This window comes from Petromyzon marinus, chromosome 43, assembly GCF_048934315.1.
Source record: "Petromyzon marinus isolate PM22_M1 ecotype Great Lakes invasive population chromosome 43, UKy_Petmar_22M1.pri1.0, whole genome shotgun sequence".
Taxonomy (NCBI): domain Eukaryota; kingdom Metazoa; phylum Chordata; class Hyperoartia; order Petromyzontiformes; family Petromyzontidae; genus Petromyzon; species Petromyzon marinus.
The window spans coordinates 11,123,188-11,131,950 of record NC_133709.1 but is presented as its reverse complement, the minus strand read 5'-3'; positions in this window follow the sequence as shown (position 1 = coordinate 11,131,950).

Genomic DNA, 8,763 nt, shown 5'->3' with positions numbered 1-8,763 from the left:
CAACCTCACCACCACCCCAACCTCACCACCACCCCAACCTCACCACCACCCCAACCTCACCACCACTACGCCACCTCACCACCACCACCTCACCACCACCACGCCACCACCACCACCTCACCACCACCCCCACCTCACCACCACCACGCCACCTCACCACCACCACCTCACCACCACCACCTCACCACCACCACCACCACTACGCCACACCACCACCACCACGCCACCTCACCACCACCTCACCACCACCTCACCACCACCACCTCACCACCACGCCACCTCACCACCACCTCACCACCACCACCTCACCACCACCTTACCACCACCTCACCACCATCACCTCACCACCACCTCACCACCACCACCTCACCACCACTACGCCACACCACCCCCACGCCACCTCACAACCACCTCACCACCACCTCACCACCACCACCACGCCACCTCACCACCACCTCACCACCACGCTACCTCACCACCACCTCACCACCACCACCTCACCACCACCTTACCACCACCTCACCACCATCACCTCACCACCACCTCACCACCACCACCTCACCACCACCTCACCACTACCACCTCACCACCACCACACCACCACCTCACCACCACCACCTCACCACAACGCCACCTCACCACCACCACCTCCACCTCACCACCACCTCACCACCACCACACCACCTCACCACCACCTCACCTCACCACCACCACGCCACCTCACCACCACCACCTCACCACCACACCACCTCACCACCACTACCACCTCACCACCACCTCACCACCACCACCACCTCACCACCACCTCCTCACCACCACCTCACCACCACCACCCCCACCAGACGAACTCCCTCTGCTGATCGCCGCGCAATGTCTACCGAGGTTGCCCCTAGCAACGCAAGGCCCTCGCGAGCGCACGAGTTTTAAAAGTAACTTCGTAAAAAAATTATAAAAAAATATATTTTGTTTGTTGTATTAGCTACCTAGGAAGCGACATCGGGGATTGTGGCTAAATGTTTGGAGAGGTTAATTTTAAGGCAACAACAACAACAATAAGAATTGTAATAATATTGTTAAACTTCGCGAGTCCGCGGAAGTGACGTTGGGTCAGGGAGTTGCGGGGTGGTTCAGACGAAGTGCACCTAGCCTGGCACAAGCTTCCCAATCAAAAGGAACGTAAGCCAGTATGAACCTGGCTCTTGCCTCCACAAATATAACCAAATGCTGTTAAACTTTATATTTTTTGTAATTGTATATTTAATCAGGGTAAAGCCACACTAAGGGACCGTCCATACGTGACGTAACGCGATTTTTGACCTCCCCTCCCTCGTCACACGACGTCACGAAAAGTCAGACCCCCCCCTCAAATATGACGTCACAAAGCTCTGCCCCCCCCCCCAAAATAAAACGCGCTTCAAATCGCTTTAAACTATTGTCATTGTAGTGCGTATTTAATGTGGCGCTGCCCTCTGATGTAGGAGGAAACATTTATTAACAAGTCTATTTAATGAAATAGAACGTGTTGTCTATATTTATTTTAAGTTGCGCATTTTGATGTGACGTCACATTTCTCACCCCCCCCCCTCTTCCTCGTCACACATCGTCACAAATGTCTGACCCCCCCAAGGTGTGTGACGTCATTTATGGACGACCCCTGAGCTATTTTTGGCTCAACGCCAGGGGCTTCTTGCCACGTTGTGGACATTTGTGTAGCGGTAGCCAGAATACTCTTAACGCGAGTTTAAAACAAAATTAAAATTTAACAACAAAAATCCACACCAGGTGACACCGATTCAAATATTCGCCGTCAACTGCCATTGGTCGTGAGCGGGAATCGAACTCGGGCGGCCAAAGGGGCCGTCCGTAAATGACGTCACGCACCTGGGGGGGGAGGGGTCAGACATTTGTGACGATGACGATGTGTGAGGGGGCTGACGGAGCCGGGGGGGCCGGGGGGGGCACGGAGTTGGGGGGGGGGGGGCGACGGCGCGAGCAGAGGGAGCCGACACTGACTCACTCACACATCATACACTGACTCACTCACACATCATACACTGACTCACTCACACATCATACACTGACTTACTCACACATCATACACTGACTCACTCACACATCATACACTGACTCACTCACACATCATACACTGACTCACTCACACATCATACACTGACTCACTCACACATCATGCACTGACTCACTCACATCATATACTGACTCACTCACATCATATACTGACTCACTCACACATCATACACTGACTCACTCACACATCATACACTGACTCACTCACACATCATACACTGACTCACTCACACATCATACACTGACTCACTCACATCATATACTGACTCACTCACACATCATACACTCACTCACTCACACATCATACACTGACTCACTCACACATCATACACTGACTCACTCACACATCATGCACTGACTCACTCACATCATATACTGACTCACTCACACATCATACACTGACTCACTCACACATCATGCACTGACTCACTCACACATCATACACTGACTCACTCACACATCATGCACTGACTCACTCACACATCATACACTGACTCACTCACACATCATACACTGACTCACTCATACATACACTGACTCACTCACACATCATACACTGACTCACTCACACATCATACACTGACTCACTCACACATCATGCACTGACTCACTCACACATCATACACTGACTCACACATACACTGACTCACTCACACATCATACACTGACTCACTCACACATCATACACTGACTCACTCACACATCATACACTGACTCACTCACACATCATACACTGACTCACACCATGCACTGACTCACTCACACATCATACACTGACTCACTCACACATCATACACTGACTCACTCACACCATACACTGACTCACTCACACACCATACACTGACTCACTCACACACCATACACTGACTCACTCACACATCATACACTGACTCACTCACACATCATACACTGACTCACTCACACATCATACACTGACTTACTCACACATCATACACTGACTCACACATCATGCACTGACTCACTCACACATCATACACTGACTCACTCACACATCATACACTGACTCACTCACACATCATACACTGACTTACTCACACATCATACACTGACTCACTCACACATCATACACTGACTCACTCACACATCATACACTGACTCACTCACACATCATACACTGACTCACTCACACATCATACACTGACTCACTCACACACCATACACTGACTCACTCACACATCATACACTGACTTACTCACACATCATACACTGACTCACTCACACATCATACACTGACTCACACATACACTGACTCACTCACACATCATACACTGACTCACTCACACATCATACACTGACTCACTCACGCATCATACACTGACTCACTCACACATCATACACTGACTCACTCACACATCATACACTGATTCACTCACACATCATAAACTGACTCATTCACACATCATACACTGACTCACTCACACATCATACACTGACTCACTCACACATCATACACTGACTCACTCACACATCATACACTGACTCACTCACACATCATACACTGACTCACTCACACATCATACACTGACTCACTCACACATCATACACTGACTCACTCACACATCATGCACTGACTCACTCACACATCATACACTGACTCACTCACACATCATACACTGACTCACTCACACATCATACACTGACTCACTCACACCATGCACTGACTCACTCACACATCATACACTGACTCACTCACACATCATACACTGACTCACTCACACATCATGCACTGACTTGCTCACACATCATATGCTGACTCACACACCATGCACTGACTCACTCACACACCATGCACTGACTCACTCACACATCATACACTGACTCACTCACACATCATACACTGACTCACTCACACATCATACACTGACTCACTCACACATCATGCACTGACTCACTCACACATCATGCACTGACTCACTCACACCATGCACTGGCTCACTCACGCATCATACACTGACTCACACCATACACTGACTCACTCACACATCATACACTGACTCACTCACACATCATACACTGACTCACTCACACATCATACACTGACTCACTCACACCATGCACTGACTCACTCACACATCATACACTGACTCACCCACACATCATACACTGTCTCACTCACACACCATACACTGACTCACTCACGCATCATACACTGACTCACTCACACCATACACTGACTCACTAAGGCTGCTGCTGACTCACTCACACATCATACACTCACTCACACATCATACCCTGACTCGCACATCATACGCTGACTCGCTCATCATACACTGACTCACGCTGCTGCTGACTCACTCACACATCATACACTGGGAGTGTCGTGCTGCCAGCTATGGCTGCAGGTTTTGTCGTACGTGTTATGTATATCGTTTATTGTTAAATTTTAAATCACAGTTCCTGTGATTACCGTTGTTACATTGTTCTTATAGCTTTATTTTGGTGATTCGAAAACATATGGTTAATCTAAATTGTCTCATAGTTGTTGTTGTTGGCTTGCACCACATTGATTTTTGCACACAGCGTTTTAATAAGTATTTTTTGCGTGTGGAATATTTGCTGGTTTATTCCAGGATGTTTCTGTTACGCGTTGTCGCTTTAAGATGTTATGTGTTTAAAATTTGTTTGTTGCGGTTGCACCCGACTTAAGAGTCGCATGGCTCACAGGGCTATACCTAATAAATGCAACTTGAAACTTGACGAGGGGGGGAGGGGGGGGGTTTGAGAAACGTGACGTCACATCAAAATGCGCAACTTTAAATAAATAAATATAGACAACACGTTCTACTTAATTAAATAGACTTTATAATAAATGTTTTCTCCTACAACATCAGAGTGCAGCGGCACATTAAATACGCGCTACAATGACAATAGTTTAAAGCGATTTGAAGCATGTTTTTATTTTTGGGGGGGGGGGGCAGAGCTTTGTGACGTCATATTTGAGGGGGGGGGGTCTGACTTTTTGTGACGTCGTGTGACGAAGGGAGGGGTCAAAAGTCGTCCAAAATCGCGTGACGTCATTTATGGACGGCCCCAAAGGGTTCGTGGCGTGCAGTGCGCTAACCACTGCGCCACCGCTCCCCAGGGGCTGGCTGACGCTAAACACGGCGTTGACAGGGACCCCCGGGTCTGCGTAACTCTAAACTAAAATATTTGTATTCTTAGCTCTTTCGGTAAAGTCACGTTGAAGGGAAACAATAAAATAATAAAATATATATTACAATAAAAATTCTCACGACGTTTCGACCATGATGATGATAAGGTGACGACCGTTTGATGATGACGACCGTTTGTGTTATGGTCGAAACGTCGTGAGAATTTTTTATTGTTTTATATATATTTTATTATTTTATTGTTTCCCTTCAACGTGACTTTACCGAAAGAGCTAAGAATATGAATTACTGCAGTCACGAAAGCTTTTAATCAAAATTTAAAATATTTGTGTAACTTTACAAGGGTTAACGCCCCACCACTGTGTTACGTAATCTCTTTTTCTTCAGAAGCCACCTTAGCATCACAAGTGATAGCTAAACGAAGTGGCTTATCATCATCTTCATCATTGTGTGTGTAACTGGAGAGCAGCAGACAAGGACTCTAAAACGCGCGTTCATCTTGCGAAGTTCCATCAACCTACAGTGTTCGGCATTCCAGACCAATATATATTTCATCCAGCAGTGCATAGCAGTCAACTCATACTGTTTACCCCGTATTCTTGTACAGGGAAATTGAGTTTCCAGGTACAAACGGCATATAGCCGTTTCATTACGGGGCAAATTAAAAATGAATTGTCTGTTTCTGTCCTTGTGATTGGGACTTTGTAGGATGAACGTTGAGATGTATAAGGGGGGCACGGGGTGACCAATAAGGTCTGAATTGTTCTGTAAGAATGTAGGGCAGTGATAAGCGGTTGACAGGTATGATGACCAGTGTGTTATTTAATAATGTAGGGCAGTGATAAGGGGTTGACAGGTATGATGAGCAGTGTGTTCTGTAATAATGTAGGGCAGTGATAAGGGGTTGACAGGTATGATGACCAGTGTGTTCTGTAACAATGTAGGGCAGTGATCAGGGGTTGACAGGTATGATGAGCAGTGTGTTCTGTAATAATGTAGGGAAGTGATAAGGGGTTGACAGGTATGATGAGCAGTGTGTTCTGTAATGATGTAGGGCAGTGATAAGGGGTTGACAGGTGTGATGAGCAGTGTGTTCTGTAATAATGTAGGACAGTGATAAGGAGTTGACAGGTATGATGACCAGTGTGTTCTGTAATAATGTAGGGCAGTGATCAGGGGTTGACAGGTATGATGAGCAGTGTGTTCTGTAATGATGTAGGGCAGTGACAAGGGGGTTGACAGGTATGATGAGCAGTGTGTTCTGTAATGATGTAGGGCAGTGATAAGGGGTTGACAGGTATGATGAGCAGTGTGTTCTGTAATAATGTAGGGCAGTGATCAGGGGTTGACAGGTATGATGACCAGTGTGTTCTGTAATAATGTAGGGTAGTGATAAGGGGTTGACAGGTATGATGAGCAGTGTGTTCTGTAATGATGTAGGGCAGTGATAAGGGGGTTGACAGGTATGATGAGCGGTGTGTTCTGTAATAATGTAGGGCAGTGGTAAGGGGTTGACAGGTATGATGAGCAGTGTGTTCTGTAATAATGTAGGGTAGTGATAAGGGGTTGACAGGTATGATGAGCAGTGTGTTCTGTAATAATGTAGGGCAGTGATAAGGGGGTTGACAGGTATGATGAGCGGTGTGTTCTGTAATAATGTGGGGCAGTGATAAGGAGTTGACAGGTATGATGAGCAGTGTGTTCTGATTGACAGGTATGATGAGCAGTGTGTTCTGTAATAATGTAGGGAAGTGATAAGGCGTTGACAGGTATGATGAGCAGTGTGTTCTGTAATAATGTATGGCAGTGATAAGGGGGTTGACAGGTATGATGAGCAGTGTGTTCTGTAATAATGTATGGCAGTGATCAAGGGTTGACAGGTATGATGAGCAGTGTGTTCTGTAATAATGTAGGGCAGTGATCAAGGAGTTGACAGGTATGATGAGCAGTGTGTTCTGTAATAATGTAGGGCAGTGATCAGGGGTTGACAGGTATGATGACCAGTGTGTTCTGTAATAATGTAGGGTAGTGATAAGGGGTTGACAGGTATGATGAGCAGTGTGTTCTGTAATAATGTAGGGCAGTGATAAGGGGGTTGACAGGTATGATGAGCAGTGTGTTCTGTAATAATGTAGGGCAGTGATAAGGGGGTTGACAGGTATGATGAGCAGTGTGTTCTGGTTGACAGGTATGATGAGCAGTGTGTTCTGTAATAATGTAGGGCAGTGATAAGGGGGTTGACAGGTATGATGAGCAGTGTGTTCTGTAATAATGTGGGGCAGTGATAAGGAGTTGACAGGTATGATGAGCAGTGTGTTCTGGTTGACAGGTATGATGAGCAGTGTGTTCTGTAATAATGTAGGGAAGTGATAAGGGGTTGACAGGTATGATGACCAGTGTGTTCTGTAGTAATGTAGGGCAGTGATAAGGGGTTGACAGGTATGATGACCAGTGTGTTCTGTAATAATGTAGGGTAGTGATAAGGCGTTGACAGGTATGATGAGCAGTGTGTTCTGTAACAATGTATGGCAGTGATCAAGGGTTGACAGGTATGATGAGCAGTGTGTTCTGTAATAATGTAGGGCAGTGATCAAGGGTTGACAGGTATGATGAGCAGTGTATTCTGTAATGATGTAGGGCAGTGACAAGGGGGTTGACAGGTATGATGAGCAGTGTGTTATTTAATAATGTAGGACAGTGATAAGGGGTTGACAGGTATGATGAGCAGTGTGTTCTGTAATAATGTAGGGCAGTGATCAGGGGTTGACAGGTATGATGATTAGTGTGTTCTGTAATAATGTAGGGCAGTGATAAGGGGGTTGACAGGTATGATGAGCAGTGTGTTCTGTAATAATGTATGGCAGTGATAAGGGGGTTGACAGGTATGATGAGCAGTGTGTACTGTAATAATGTAGGGCAGTGATAAGGGGGTTGACAGGTATGATGAGCAGTGTGTTCTGTAATAATGTAGGGTAGTGATCAGGGGTTGACAGGTATGATGAGCAGTGTGTTCTGCCGTGCCGGCCTTCATTGGTGCTACTAGCTAACAGCACTTGCCCCAACAGTCTCTTTAGGTTATACGGGGGATCTTTGCCTTTGTCATTGGCAGTGTAAATCATGGGGGGCGGGTGGTCCTTTTAAATCATAAAAAAATATACATATAAACATTTGTCCATTAACAGGGCACGGCGTTCGTTGTTTACATTTGAGCTAATTAAGCATGATTTACTCAAAACAATTGTGTTTTTTTATTGTCAACATGAAAAATTGTGATTTTAAAAGTTTATTTCACGGAATTGACGCCGCTTTATGGGGTCACACCGGAAGTCGAGAAGCGCCCCCCCCCCCCCCTGGTAAGATGGCGGCACGTAAGAAAACTGGACAGGAAGTGACGCGTCCACATGTGGATGGACAATTGCGCGAAACGTCACCTATTATATATTTGTTTCATTTGAAGGCCACGCACAGTGTTATTGTGTTTCGTTTCCTTCTCTCCCTCCGTGTTTTATCGACGATGCACCGCGGCAATGCATGACAACAGGAAGTT